General features: G+C 35.7%; 1 long non-coding RNA gene across 1 annotated transcript; it reads right to left on the bottom strand.

Annotated features, from left to right (window-relative positions):
• Nucleotides 2,253–13,354, bottom strand: LOC110396797. Its single transcript, XR_002437271.1, has 3 exons — nt 13,278–13,354; nt 5,467–5,626; nt 2,253–2,568 (listed from the first exon to the last, which is right to left on the bottom strand). It is a non-coding gene; the product is annotated as an uncharacterized LOC110396797 (long non-coding RNA).

Raw genomic sequence — 16,624 nt, 5'->3', positions numbered from 1 at the left:
GAATGTTTATGTACAGTGTTTGTGTTACGTACATGTTTATGTAAGAATACCAACGTGGATTGAGTTCTACTTAATCATTCATTCTATCTATTGCTGTTCATGACAAATTCTTCAAATACTGTAAGCCTCATCTCATGTACTTCCACTACATAGAAAGATTTCAGGAGACAAAAATGGATAAGAGCAGTACCTTTTAAAGAAATAAAATAGAGCTACAAAGATCAGCTATGTAAGTAAGCCTGTCACTAGGGCCACATGATAGTGTTGTTCAGTTCTCCTGCACATTTTCTGCTTCTAAACATGCTATGTTTACATCTGTGCTACGCATCTTTTCGTGTTTTAAGACCATCAGGTGATTTTATAGCGCTGTCATTATTATTTTTTACCTGGGTAAGATTTGAAATGCTGTAGCTGGCTAAGCTAATCAACACAGGCACAGCTGAAAAGCAAAAAAATCACTGTGGCTATTATACAGCAATAGCATGTAAAACCACATCAAACAATTTGTTCTGAAGACTTTTAGATGGAATTTACAGAAAAGGCACACTTCCCACCTGTTTTTGATTTGATGATTTTTGGGTGATGTATAGCTATTTGAAAGCATACTGTCTCTCCAGCTGTCTTCCTGGGTGTTGAAAGTAAGCTGCAATCTCCTAGTTTCCCTTGTCACTTACAGCAGGCTTATATACTGCGTAATGAGAATGAATAGTGCACTGCTGTTCTTCTTGAAAGACTTATGAAACTGTCCATAGAGAAAAGATCCAGATTCTTTTTTTTTTTTAAGTCTTACTCTGAAGGAATAAACAAGGAAAGAATGTACATTGCTGAGTTTCTTTACCTTGCCATTCTCTTTTGGCTTTTTTTTTTTTTTTTTTTTAAATCTATCAGAGTACTGCACACTCCCTGAGAATAAATTTAGGAGTTTTGTGCCTCAAGAAAATGAGATAAGGTGAGTTGATAGGATGTGGAAAGAAAGAGAACAAGGTGGTAGGAGTAGTTTGTTTTGCAACCGCCTAAGATGGATGAAATACTTGGAGTTCATGAACAGATACACCACCTAATTTGTATGTCAAGTTTAAGAGAATGATTTTTCAATACTACATTTTATTCAAATATGTACTTAGAAATCCATAGACGCTGATATGCTTTTCAACAAACTACAGTATCTTTACGTTAAGCATGTAATATATAACTCTTACAATGGCCAAGAATATTTTCAAAGTTCCTTCTTATTCATGAAGGCCAAAGACATTCACTGTACACTGAATTGAGTAAGAAACTGTATCACTAGGAAATACAAACATATTCATAAACATCCATGTGCATTGGGAATGTTTTATTCTATTTAAAAAGCAGCCAGAACTTAAAAACTGATACTGTGTTTCACTCTGAAATATCAGAAATTTTTTCAATTTTTTAAAAGCAATTGCTGCATGAGGAAGCAGGGGGGGGAAGTGTTTCCAGCATAAAAAAAAAAAAGAAAAAAATCAGTAGTCTCAATATTTATTGTTAAAATCAAGACCTGAAGAAAAATGTTGACTTCACCTGCTTTAGGTCACAATCTGCCTGGAATATATATTTTTCCCCCCACAAGAATAGTACATCAGACCACCCCTGATATCCTAGTGTTCATCTGCCTCAAAGTACAACAGCTCAGTTTAATGTCATCCTTTTATTTTTGGACTGTTTTATCTTTTTGATGGAGTAGTAACCCTAGAATTTCACTCTTTTCATATAATTCAGCTTACTATCTTCTCAGGTACAAGATCTTCATGAAATTCCATATCCTATCTTAAATCTGTTTGCCTTTCACCTTACTAATGTTATTTACCTGCATCCTATTCTAAAAGGAATTTTAAACAGCAGCAAACATTTCTAGACATCTGTTGAAGAGATTGTGTTACCTGAGTTATTTTTGTTCTGACAGTTATAACCAAATGTTCTTAAACAGCAAACTGAATCCTCTGCAAAGCAGTGATCTGTTCTGCTTTTCCTCCCTTTAAGAAGATAGGAATTCACTCAGAATACCTCTAATACTTGCAAGTGTTTTCTTCTATTCCATTATGTCAATTTGCAGTCTTAATTCCAAAGATCTGTCTGTTAGTTCACACAGATCCCGAATTTCTCTTTTAAAGGTTACAGCAGTGAGAATACCTAAAGTGTAGTGAACAAAGCTTGAAATGACAGCATTTGTTTCTGAGAAATATATTTCAGTGCAATTCCAGTTACACTATTGTGATGTTGGATCCTCCCATTATCCTATCAAATTTCTTTTACAACCTCATTTTTAGTACAGGGAATAGAACTGTGGAAGAAATGTTGTATTTCTTTTTATCTGCTTGAAGGTTTTGAGACTTATAAAAGTCTTCCATTGTGCATTAACATGAAAGAGTCCATACCCATATATTTTGAAGGACTATTCCTTGGACTGAATGAAAGAAAACAACTATTTGAGGGCAGGGACTTGATCCTGATCCCCAAAATTTTCTGTTACTTTGATGACTGTAAGGCCATCAGTTATCCTGGGATGGTCTTCTTCAGTTGCAGATTCTTGAACTCTTCATTGTGCTGAGAAAAGACAGTGCATCTATAGGTGTACCTTCAGGGCCCACAGGTTAATCTATACCAGTAAATTAAACAACTCCAGAAAAGCCAGTTAAGCATTTAGAAAACTCAGGGGCTCGTTTGTGTATTCTCTTGAACAATTCTGAGGCATGATTTGGGTGTTAGCTCCATTCAAGAACTCTTCCCCACTGACAGTTTTCAATGTAGTTGCTCTATTCTGGAGAATAATATGATTTTAAGGTTTGGATTTGACCAGATACAAACCCATTAGTTTAAACCACATCATTATTTGTTCACTGTTGTAAGCACTGTTGAGACTAGAGTATGAAAAGTGTAGGATCTTTTACATCCAGTATCTTCCTTTGGACATCAGCTATTATGATGTCAATACAGAAGACAGTCTCGAACAACCTGCATGCTATTATGATGTCAATACAGAAGACAGTCTCGAACAACCTGCATAGTCCAGTGGTTGAAGTTTCATTCTTATCTGTTTATTTCCAATACATCTCTGGAAATTAGTAGGAATTAGAGAAGAAAAATGTGGACGAATCTCTGAACAATCTTAAATGAGACTTCTAAAAAGAAAATTTGAAACTGAGGAAAAAGTATACAATTGGAGTACTTTAAATTCTTGTCTGCACATTTGCTTGGGATGCAGTTCATTTTAGCAGTAGTAAGATTATTTTAATTAAAGGATTTTTCTACCAACTAAATGAAGTATCTAACATGCTCAATCAATTCCTGCCAATATGATTGCTCTACACAGAAGGAAAGTTAGTAATTAATTAGCGGAAACTTCTTCAAGGACAATTGGTCTACTGTGCAAAACTTGATAAACTGCTGACAAGGATTGTTTCAATGTTATAAGCTGTGTTGTTTATATGTACTGTTGTAGATAAAGGTTTATATCTAGTTTCAGAGAAAAGAAAGAATCATACAGTTAGCTTTTTATTTTTCTTTAAAAGGAGATCAAATGAGTCTGATATCTATTCACGAAAATAACTACATTTATAACCCTTCCCTCTTGTTTTTCTTTAAAAATAGTTATTGTCTTCCTATTTAATTTTCCAAAGTGTATTTCACATATGAACAGAAAAAGTAGTTTAAAAATTGCATTTGTGTGTATATATTAAGTTTCTGCAAAGACTTCCTTAAAGAGTATGAAACCAAAATGAAGTGCTTTTATTGCTTTTTAAATAAACTTGCTACATTTCACAGCTGAGAACATTATACCATGTCATATTTTGTTTTCACTAAGATAAGTTTACTCCAAATATGATTTAAATGTTAATGGAAAGGCTGCAGCTGTACTGTTGATAATTTATAAACACAATTAAGAACAATTAGATGTGAAACTGCAGTGGCCCTTGTGGTTGCAGATGCTACGTAATTCAGAACTGAGTAAACATGCCAGAATCGTCACTGAATTGTCCTGCTTTCAGACTCAGACGCAAATGAAATAACAAACATATGAGTAAAAAATGTTAAGGAAAAAGAATGAAGAATTTACTTATTTTTTAATTTTTTTCTATTTATAAATAAAAGGGAAAAAAAAAAGAAAAAGACTCATTACAATATAAAGAGCTTCTTACAGTGTAATCCCATGAAGTAAAGAATATTGCCCTGAAGGTAAGATGTGACTTCAAGCATGACTGAACATTGGAAACCCTTCTACTTGAACCCAGACATAACTCAGTGTTCAGCAAGATTGAGTTGTATTATTTGCATACATTTATTACGTTTAATATATACTATAATATTTCTGTTTGGGAACTATGTTGTACAGCAGAAGCCTTACTATTACCTCAAAGGCCTTGAGGTGTTCTAGTGAAATATTATTATTATTATTAACAAAATTGTAGTTTTGGTTATCATGCTAATAAAAACTAACCCAAGACTGAACTGATAAAAGTAATTCATACTAGCAACAAGGTAGAAGTGAAAAGGCAGGCTGATAGTTACAACTGTCTAAGGTTCTTTTTCAGTGGCACTCAGCCTCTTTGAAGTCTGTTTCTTTTGTGTATTCTTACCATTTTGACAATTTGATTTTATTACTTTAGGTAGTAAATACTAAGCTCCTACGTTTCAATTGCTGTGGGCATTTTTTAAAATTATCTTAATCTATTTGGCACTTATCCTTAAACATATACCTATACATGGCTAACATCTATTTCCTTGATTTTACTTAAAGTTGGAATAAATCACATGTAATAGCTCTCTTTCAGTGACCTTCCTCACTAAAGAGGAGAGAAGTGTTATAGGACCTTTCTAATCTTACAAGTTGACTTGTATAGGTCATAGAATAGTAGAATTGCTCAGGTTGGAAAGGGCCTTCAAGATCATCAAGTCCAACCGCAACCTAACCATACTGCTCTAACAACCCACCACTAAATCATGTCCCCAAGCACCACATCCAAACAGTTTTTAAACACTTTCAGGGATGGTGACTTGACCGCCTCCCTAGGGAGCATGTTCATTTTCCACCAAGGAATTGAAGTAGAAGGTGGGATTCAGTTTGAAAGTTATCTGAACAAACGTAGGTTGATACAAACAAAAGCACATTGCTTTCATTAGTTATACCTCCAGGAACTACAGGAACTATAAGGAGATGTATAATCTACATTTATAAGTTCTGTATGTAGACAGATACACTTACTACCTTCAATAGGAACTGAAACCTACTCTTGGTCTGTTCTTACTTCATATGAAAAATTCAAAAGGTAGCCTTTAAGTTTAATTTAGATTTTGTAGGCATCAGCAGTAGTGGAAAATGCAAAGAGGTGTGATTATTACATGAAACACTTCTCTATTCCTTATTTTTGAAATTAAGCATACCTATACTTCAACGTTTAAAAGTCAATGAAACTACTAACTTTACATGATATGTACATGCCTTACCTGTGAAACCATGAGGACACAAACACTGAAACAAAGGTTGCTCTCCCAGGTGGCTCAAATCAACGCAAGTTGCTCCATTAGTACAACTCTTTGGGTAAATTAAACATGCATTTTCAGCAACTTGACAAAATTCTCCGGTCCAGCCAGGTGCACAGAGACACTAGATATTAAAAAATATAATTTCTTTAAAAAACCACAACCAACAACCTCTGAAACACAAAAGCGGAATGCGATGTGAAAAGTTTGTAGAAATTTCTATGCGTCTTTGTCACTACAGATTAGAAGTACAATAAAATACAGTGCAAAAATGCAGCTTAAAATATTCTCCATTATTCTGAGATGATAAAACAGTTTCAACATCTACCATGATAAAATAGCATAGGAAATGGGGACACGTGAGTAGGAGGAAATGGAAAAGCTGAATTACTGACAGTAAATGATAGAGCTACAGGAACAAAGGAACTTAATGTGAAAGAGATTTCAAGTGACATGGCGGTAAGAGTGAAAGCAGGCTGTGATACTAACACAGCCTACAAGGCAAACATGGTGGCCAACCAATAATGAGACAAGATAATATAGGGTCAGGGTACATAATGGAGTCTTTATCTGTTAAATAAAATAAATCAAATAATTCTTTCAGAGGAAAGGGGAAAATTTGAAGCTATTTGGTGAAGTACAGGACTGGAGCTGTTCCTTTAAGAAAAGAATTCTAGAGTGAAGGAGATATTTTTGTTAGTCCTCACTCACTACATGTCCATTGCATGTCTTCTTGGAAGGGACAATGACAAAAGAATTATGGATAAAGAGCTTAATTTACAAAAACAAGGAGCTAGAATATCAGAACAGATAATTAGTATTCCAAGAATTTTCCATGAGTGTTTTAGCCAATTTTCTTTAGTTTTATTTTCTATTACTCCTAATAATTTGGAAACAAAATGTCACAATGTTATAATCATACTAGCAGATTACTGAGAGGAACTAACAGCAAGCAGTATAAAGAAGAGTTGGCCAGAGGTCTTTAAAAAGAGAAAGAAATGATATTAAATGTTGGAAGTCTTTTTACTTCAATATCCTTCAAGGAGCAAGACATAACATTAAAAAAAAAAGCAGAAGACACTGGCTTGTACTATAAAACAAACAAAACTAAAAAACAAAAAAAGCACTGAAAATATTTCATTGTAATACAAGATTATATTAGCTTCCGAAAACTGTCCTATGCAGCCTTGAAATTTCAAGTGCCTTGATCAGTGTATAAGTAATATTAGCTTCCCTTGAATCAAAATGTACGGAGAACAAAACAGTATGGACAACAGAATAACAATATTTTAATACTGTCAGGGTATAATAAGGCACAACATATATATTTTACATTAGTATGTATGCAGCGTGACCAGCAAAGTGGCAGAGGTGAATGCAGTGGCATATCATCCAAGCAACAAAGTGTTCCCAAAGGACAAAGGCATTGAAAATACAAAGGATATGTTGCTGAATACAGAAGAATAACTGTCAAAATACAAAAAAGCCCTAAAGCAAGTAATATTAAAAGAGGAGAGTCTCCTCACCCCCCCCCCCAGGAGCAAAATAGCATAAATCATTAATTAGGAAGAGCAAGGGTGGATTAAAAAGAAATGAACAACCTGATTCAGAAATGACTTCCCTCAAAACGCACATGAAATTGACTACCTTGGCCTCAGGAACCAAGATCTGCCAAGGAACCTAGCTACCTACACGGATTCTATGGCATCATCTTCACAGTATTGTATACTTGCAGTTAATTCACAGTTCAAGTGTTAAAGAATAACAATTTCTTTAGCTGCTAGAATGGCTGGAAGGCATATTTCTGTGAGGAGATGATGAGGACACTTTGTCTAGTTTGGAGAAGCAGAGGCCAAAATGTTACCTTATTGTTCTTTACAATTTCCAGAGGAAGAAAAACGCAGAGGAAGGTGCCAGCCTCTTCCTGCTGGTAGCAGATGGTAAGACATGAGGGAAAGGCACAAAGCTGCACCAGTAGAAATTCAGACTGAGTATTAGGAAAAGTTCATTTACTGATCATGAGGTTGAGGCCCCAGGCTTGTTAGTGTTCAAGAGGCTTTTGGATAATGCTATCATTAATATGCTTTAACTTTTTGTTAGCCCTGGATTGTCCACAGTTGCACTTCATGATCTTCGTAGTTCCATTCTAACTAAACTATCCTATTGTCATATTGTAGATATAAGAAAGCAAAGTGGAATGTTTCGCTAGCTATTGATTGGCACATCTACTTCTGTCAAGTATACAAAGCTTCCCCAAACAAACTTATGAAAACATTATTTTGTACATTAACATGTTTTACATTCCTCAAATCCCAGTACAATTTGGGTTGAGATAGAATTCCGGAGGTCATGTAGTTCAACCCCTTGCTCAAAGCAGGATGAGCTTTAAAATAGAATCTGTTTACTCAGGAACATATCTTGTTGAGGACTGAGTAACTGTGAGGATGGCAATTCCACGGTGTTTCTGGGTAGCTTTGCTATAGCTTGCTACAGTACTTAACTACACTCATTGTGAACAATTTCCTCTTAATACTTACTCAGAACTTCCCTCATTGCAACATGTGCAGACTCCATTGCTATGCACTTCTGTAGCAATCAGAAATATCAACACAATGGAAAGGAGTCACAAAGGAGGTGTAATGACAGAAGGACCAGCACAATAGAAAGGTGTTTTAAAGGAAGGGGAAAAGATTGCTCACCCATCTCTGAGGATCTAGGTTCACAGGGAAAACTCCCCAGAGAAGAGATCTCCAGAAAGAGATCCTTCCTCAGTGGCAGTCAGCCCTTAAATGAGGCCTAAGAGAGGTGGAGCCAGGCTCCACCCCTTCTAGTAGCCCAGGTGGATTGCCTTTACCTGTGCTTCCAGGGCTGACTGGGTCTTTTCCCTAGGTGCTCAACCAGTGGTTCAAGCCCTGACTCAGCAGTTCCCATACAACTTCTGACAAAAGTTCGGCTCAGTCTTGCTTATAATCACCCAAAAAGCAACTGAAGAATTATATCCTCATTCAGCTTTTTGTTTTCAAGGCTAAACAAATCCTTCAGCCTTTCCTAGTACATATGTCCTGCACCCCCTTGACAATGTTGATGGCTCTCTGCAGGCATCATTCTAATTTATCAGATGTTTTTTGTACATTAAAGCCCCGAACAACATACAGCTCTATAAGTGTGGCCTCCCAACTGCTGAGCAAAAGGAAATAATGACTTCCCTTGATCTGCTACGCTTAGAGTAATCCAAGCTAACATCAGTCACATGATAGGTCCACTCCCTCATTTTCCTCAGAGGCATCCTGTCCAGCTCTTTGAATATATGTATACCTCCTTCGCCTAGGATATCCTAGGTTGACATTCTCCTATCATTGATAATACTTCTTTCCTCCAAATTTTGCCACTAGATACAGGGACTTGGGGAACCTGAAAGCAAATATTGCCTGTTAAAAGATGCCCCATTCAACAGTGGGCTTACATTATCCTTTTTTTTTTTCCTGCTGCCATATGTACTCTATAGAGAAATCAATATTCAGAAATTAAATCACTACTTCCAGATTATACCTGAATTGTTTTGAGGATAATTAAAGGACTAATCTCACAGATGCTTAAGCCAGCACTTCCAGCAATGTTAAGTCATATTTTTAAGCTGAACTGAAATCACCCTAATAACATACAGGTACTTTTGATCAAAGACAGTTTCATAACTTTTTTTTCCTCCTTAGTTTTCAATTGCTTGGTAAGATGAGTAAAAAAAAAAAAATTAAGATCTTGATGTCAGTAAGGAGGTTTTTCTTATTTCTAAAGCATTTGCAGAAAACTCCAACCCAACTCAAAACATAGAGATCAAGCTACCAAGCTAGGTATGAGTATTTTCAATTTTTGTTTTGCTTTACATACACTTACGTCATTTTCCCCTATCCTTACCTTTTTTCTTTCTCTTTCCCACCTCCCCAGTTCATACCGCAAATGTAATATGAATGATGTGCGTTTTCTTACTACTCTTTATTTTTTGCTTTTCCTACAGGTATGCTCAACACTAGGAAATTGAGTGACTTGTTTATTACAAGAGATTTAAACAACTCAGCACATACCATTTGGCCAAATGACAAGAAAGAAATATTCTTTTCTATGAAAATGTAGCTATGACAGTTGTAACTCTAAAGAAATCTTTATCTAATTATTGGGGAAAAATATCTATTTGCATTTTTTTGGTATTTAAAATTTATTCCTCAGTCACTCAAAATGGGAAAATAATAACTACAAGGAACATGGAAAAATATTGCACAAAAAAAACCATCACTAATTAGTGAACTGGATTGAGGGAATTATCATGGACATCTTAATCACTTCCTTCCAGTCTTTTTTTTTTAAAATGAAAGAGAAGATTATGATTTATTTGCCCTCTCTCTGTGTACAAAAGTTGCAAAGACGATATTTTTACAGCTGTCAATAAATTCTGCCAGGCCAGGCTAAAGACTTAAAACTTTGTAACATAAATCATCCTACAGTAAATGTGAATAACTTTGTAACTTAAAAAGAGAAAATGAACTCATTGCGACTTAGTGTACCTGTCATTCCAGATGGTAGAATTACATTGTTTTGCAAAAAATTCTGAGGAAAAGAAAAAAAGGAAAAATCCCATTTAAATGCTACTGTAACGTGTTGATTAAAACACCATGAGTTGTAGTATATTGCTTTATGTCTTGGGCATCCTACTCAACAAATCCCTCACTGTTAAGAGTTTTGAAAGCTCTCTCCCTGAATTTCAAGGATAGAAATTCCATTTCAAGTGGTTCAGGGGTGAGAACATCTGGTTTCTTCTCCCAGTTCACGGACAGCAAGGACTCAATGAAGATTGTTTGGTTAGGTTTCTCCTCTCACAACTTCATCTAAGTAAAAGGATATTAGAGCAGGCAGCATGACTAAATGGAAGCATTCAGTCCCCTACATCCTTCTTACGGTATAAGAGGCTTTATTGCAGTGTTAATTCTTGATGGCTGCTAAGTGTTTGACCTCTGTTATTTGTTTGATCCCAGGTCTGTGTAACAGACCCACAAAGATGTGTCAGCTTTCTGCTAGTACAGCATCCTCTCTGCTGAGTTCATTGCAACTCCTGCTCATAACTCTTCAGATGTTTTGGCATACATAGTCCAGAAGGCATTTTATTTCATATTTTGGCAATGCAGTTTATGCAGAATTCAGTTTACCAGTGAGTTCTCATTTGTCTTTTCAGTGTCTTTATTCAAACTTCTTTTTGGAGAGATCTAGATTTTTTTGTTATAAGCCCACGCTTACGACATGTAATGAATATGCACATATAGGTATAGAGCAATAGATAAAAAGGTAAGCAAAACTAACTACTTCAATGAAGTTTTAACATCTCACAACAATAGATATCATAAGAGAAGTTCATCCCCTTCACACAGTCAAGATTTTCACTACTCATTCATATTCCAGTGATATTAAGGGTTGAAATGCTTGATCTCTAGTATGATATGCTCATTCATAGGAATTTCTGAATTCAGATGAAGTTATTTGGGGTCTGAGCAGAAAAAAGGGGCATAACATCAATTAATTAATTGAATTAGAGGTTTCTCCAATTTGTGAAGTGGACAAGGAATAAAGCAGAAAACACTACCCTTATGATGGCAAATATTCCCCTGGCTTCAGATGAAGTAAAATTCTCTCCATCCACATCTCATTTAGGAAAAGGAGATAAACTTGATTTTTGTATTGTTCAAGCAGGTGCCATAAAACCATCAGATTTTATAAAAATTTTATTAATAAAAATTAATAAATTTTATTTTATTAATTTTATTAATACTTAATTATTAATTTTTAATACTTAGTTATATCTGAGAAAGGGAAATTAGGAATGTGAAATTTTTGAGTGTTTTGTAACAGGGGAAGAAAAAAGGTACTGAGGGATGAAAAATAATCATCAAGAAGTTGTAGCATGCACTAGAAACTCACTGTGCAGTTTTGGAAACAGCTGTTGAGAGTACCATAAGATTTGTGGAGAATGTGTGTCTGATCTTACTGACGCTAACAAGCAGGTTAAATAATTTTATTGTAAGTTACGTGCCTCAGAAATACACAGTGCTGAGATGGCTGGCTGAATTTTTCATGGAATCTTACAATAGTCATCCTCCTTATCTCTAGAGGCCAGCTCCTCATTAGAAAGGGAATAGGGAAGACAGAACAGATGATGTTTGGGGAATTTCTGAATCCCTGAAAAGTAGTTTAACTTGAGCACACGCTTGCTTTTAACTGATCAGAAAAAAATAAAAATCCAACTCAGCTAGTTTGCTCACACTGAAATTCTTCATGAGATATGGGAAAAGAACTTATTTTAATAGTTACACAAAGTTGTCAGTTCCATATTATTAAACGCATACTTTCCCCTGTAATATGTGAGGATGAGCAAACTGCTTTCATTTACAGTGAAAACATGTGACAGTCCAATGGTCTGCTTTGTAACAGTCGTATCTTACAGAGTGGTGGGGGAAACTCATCCCCTTCTGCTGCTATTAACCATTAACATTCATAGAATGGCTTAGGTTGGAGGAGATATTAAAGATCACCTAGTTCTAACCCCTTGCCATGGGCAGGGTTACCAACCAACAGATCAGGCTTCCCATTCAGCTTGGCCTTGAATGCCTCCACAGATTGGGCATCCACAACTTCTCTGGAAAACACCATCCAGCACCCCTCCACTCTGAGTAAAGAATTCCTTCTGAGTGACTAATCTAAATAAGCCTTCTTTTAGTTTAAAACCATTCCCCCTAGTCCTATCACTATCAGACCATGGAAAGAGTCAGTCCCCCTCCTGCTTGTAAGCTCCCCTGGAGGCTGCAGCAAAGTCTCCCCAGAGCCTTCTCTGAGAGAAAGGCGGCTCCCAGCTCCTTCAATGTTTCTTTACAGGAGGAGTGCTCCAGGACCTCCTCTTTATGGCCCTTCTCTGGACCTGCTCCAACAACTCTGCATCTGTCATGTTTTTATGTTTTATGTTATTGGTATTCCACATCATAACATCATGTAGTGAACTGGAAGTTAAAGAGTTAATGGTCCAGTTCTGTGAACTGCTGATTTTTTTGGTACCTGGAACGGAAGCATTAACTCTTTAACTTCCAGTGCACTACATGATGTTATGATTGGAATACCAATAACATAAAACATAAAAACATGACAGCATCCTTTCTGTGTTGGGGGGGGGGGGAGGTCTCAAGCTTGGACACAGTACTCCAGATGGGGCCTCATGAATGCATAGCAGAGGCATTCAGCTGATATGGCACATAACTGCCTTACTTAAAGCAAAAATTTAGCCTAGACTGTTAATAAAAGCTTAAATTTTGCTTGTTAATACAGTAGTAAAATTCAACCTAAATTTATTTCCTAGGTTACTGATTATTCATAGGACTATTAAGCCCCAGGCCCTGTCTTTCTTTTACCCCAAAAGAACTAATATTCTAGATCAGTTAATACACAAGAGGTCAAAAGAAATATAGATTATGAAAGATTCAACCAGGTTCTGTCACAAGCAGAAAGCAGACTGATTTCTTCCCAAATTTCTTATGAATTTGTGATCCACGTTTTTTGTTTTTAACTTGGGCTTAACTCTGAGTAATCACAGCTGGAATAATTACTACATCAATTTAGTTTTTAGACAGTATGAACTACTGCTTGTCCTGCAACACAGCAAAACTACTTCTGACAAGTTCTTTGCAATACCAGGCAAAGTATCATTATGAACACCAACAGTCATACACAAGAAAAAGTCAACTCACCGAGCTGGCATCAAGGGTCTCTAGCTCTAGACCACTCCTTCTCAGAGAGTAACCTTTATCTAGGAGACATTGTCTCTTCAGAGACTAGCCCTTAAATGTGCCAAGGGTGGGTGGACCTACAGTCCACCCCTTCCATCATGTGGGAAACACAGGTAAATTATTTGTACCTGTGCTTCCGGGGCCAGCCACCCCCCTTCACCAGGTACTCAATCATCAGTTCAGGCTGTGATATAACAGTTCCCCTACAACTACTATTATGATTGTTTGTTCTTCTTTGATACCAGTTTAATTCCTGTTGGCTGAAGATATTTCATTCATTGTATTTTTTTACTTAAAAAATCAGCACATTTATTTTTCAATGGGTAAAATATTCTAACTGTTGTTTTGGTTTATTTATGAAACTAGCGTAAAAGAAACTGTAGAGCTGCTTTCATTCTGTTATTTCTGTTTTGCGGATTGTTGATTCATTGCTTCCTTAAAAGGAAGGTTTTTTGGAGGCTTTTAATGATTCTGTTAAAGTATGAAAAGCATGTGGTGAATCTAACTCACCAGTTTCAGCAATGGAACAGGAAATTCATAAATCAGAAATTTCCAGATTAAAAACTGAATTTTTAATTTTGCAGAGCTGCCTAGTAATTTAAGTTATATTCAGCCAAAGTACCCAGATAAACAAGAGAATTCTAGTTACAACCTATCATTGTGTTAAAGGTTTAATATTATGATTGTATTTTTATTCATTTTGGCAAGTCCAAATGGTCCTGATATCTCATAATCTGGTATAACGTAGCACATTTATGATTGTCTACTAACAATAAAAGTATAGCTATAGAAAAAAATCCTCAAGTTTTTAAAAGTTTAACTATTAGATTAAACTAGAGACACTGAAACATAGTCAATATGCTTGACAATTTATGTTGCTATATATGCCATCATGTGTTCCTTACTATCACCAGTCAGCTGTTGGGAACTGTTGAGTAATCTGTGCGGCTTGTATAAGCTGTACTTTCCAGTGCTGGTACAGCTCTTAAGAGCTGCCAGTTGCCTGCTGCAAGCATTGAGGATTTAAGAAATAAATACACAGACAGCCAAGGGAAATGGAAAAATAATACTTCAGAATCACAGGAATATTTTTAAAACGAACATTATGTTATGCAAAAAGCAAATTCATTTCTTTATCATATCATATTGTGATTTCAATGAAAACAATTAAAATTTCATGTCATCTGTGTGTTTGGTTTTTTTTTAATAGATCTCCTTCTAAGTTGTTAGCACCATCTTCTCATAGAAGTTTTTTTTTTAAAGTGGAACACGACATTCTTAAGGGTTATCTCCAGGGTATTTTATTACGCATTTATATGTAACTATATGCCATTAAATTATATCAATTAAGATGCACTGTATTATAATTAAGACACATTGTATCTTTACCTCTGTACAAATTGCATTATCAGAGCTTTAATATTTTTCTTCTAAATTAACACTTGTAAAGCAGAATATTTAGTTCATTACATGAATAATTCCACTGTTCATTAATTTCTGTAATGTTCAGAGACAGTTAATAGAATGTGTGAAACACACTCAGCGTTCTTTGATCATGTTTATTTCAATAGAAAAGTAGGAAAAAGTTGTTTTGACAAAGTTCCAATTAAATACTTAAGAAGCACAAAACCATACAGGATGCGTTAAAATTTATGTGAACTCCTCTGCAGAATTACTACTACTGTGTGGAAGGAAATTGGCTAATTAACTTGTGCAAAACTAGCCCCAAATGGAAATATCTGACTTTGAACTGCTTCTGTTTGAACAGTCAGCTGGAAGGACAAATACAAGAGCAACATCAGTAGAATTAATGACAGTGGTGAAGTGTTTTCACAGAGATGGAACTGTATTGCTCAGATAGTCCATGGGGACAAAACAGTAGGAGAGACTCTAGAATTTTTTAAAAAGGAAAATGACAGTAATCTATTTTATATGTTGTACAGAAGTATAAAAATCACATCTGAGAGCAGTAGGTTTTGCAGTGCCAATTTTCACTGCTTCTAGCATTGCTAGCAGAACTGTTATAAATATTCATAACAATTTTATCACTCCAACCAACTGCTTTAATATATATGATGCCAAACATATTAAGTGTTTGTTTCCTTAAGGCTTTTTTTTTTATACTCAGAAAACAAATGTTGATTGATACAGTGAAGAGGACTTTAAAAGAGCCCTAGTGGCCTTTCTTTCTTTAAAGAACTGCATATGTTGAACAAGGGAATGCTTCTATCAGCTACACTTCCTTCTCATTCTGAGTTTCTATCTAGAACTTGTTTCTCCTCTCATGCAGTAAATACAAATGGGTTTTCTAAGAGTATGTCTGTGGCCTTCTTAGGGCTATGAGATCAAAGCAGAGTGACTGATGTAGCTCAAGTTTGAAGATTATTGCTTCCGGGTTATAAATTCAGCTGGATAAACTATTGTTAAAGAGCATTAGGACTGATAGTGACTCTTTAGAGAACAGTTTACAAAGTGGAAAACAGGAAATGGTGGCAGCAGAGTTTGCAGAATTTGTTCAGGCTGGTTTAGGATTTAACATATGCCTGCAGGCTTGGCGCTGCTTGCCACTGTTCTGGAAAGCAGCAGACTGACTCCTAGCCTAGCAGCTGGCTGATGGCTCAAATTCTGCACCCACAAGAGCAAAGCACGTCTGGTTATGAACGAGACTTACAGCTTTGTCTGCTTGATTGTAATTTCTGCTCATGTTCTGGAGAAAATGTACAGCTTAACAGTATTTGGAAAGGGTAGAGATGGGAGCAAGTGAGAGGTTCCATACTCCTTCCTCCTTCCCTCATCCCTGTAAAAGAATTTACATGATTGCCTTCAAAAAAGGCAGTTCTTTGTGTTAGTATATAAGCCTCATCTGCTTTAATAGAGAACATGATGATTCTTGGACAACACACTTGATATATATATATTTTAATCTAAACTACAATATGTGACCTCTGGTGTTACCAATTATTCATTTGTACTCACAATTGATTTGTACTTTTTCCAACCACATAGCCTCTTGGTACACTTTCTGTTATTGAAATATCTCAAGTCCACCATAAAACCCCAAGTATAACAGCTATAGCTTTGATAGACAGTTGTGAGGATAAGGATCAAAAGTGTATTACATGAACAGCCATAGAGCTATCTTCAGGACAAGATTTTAGATACTGACCTTTCCTATTTTATTAATTTTTCAGTCCTCTTACAATGGATTGTAGAGTATATGGTATTTGATGTACTCTATTAAATACATGTCCGTATAAGAAATCAAAAAATAAGTGACTGGAGAATGATTCTCTGAAAGTTGTGTATTG

The sequence above is a fragment of the Numida meleagris genome, chromosome 3, assembly GCF_002078875.1.
Source record: "Numida meleagris isolate 19003 breed g44 Domestic line chromosome 3, NumMel1.0, whole genome shotgun sequence".
NCBI lineage: Eukaryota > Metazoa > Chordata > Aves > Galliformes > Numididae > Numida > Numida meleagris.
The sequence above is the reverse complement of the archived record's forward strand: the minus strand, read 5'-3'. Positions and strand labels throughout refer to the sequence as shown.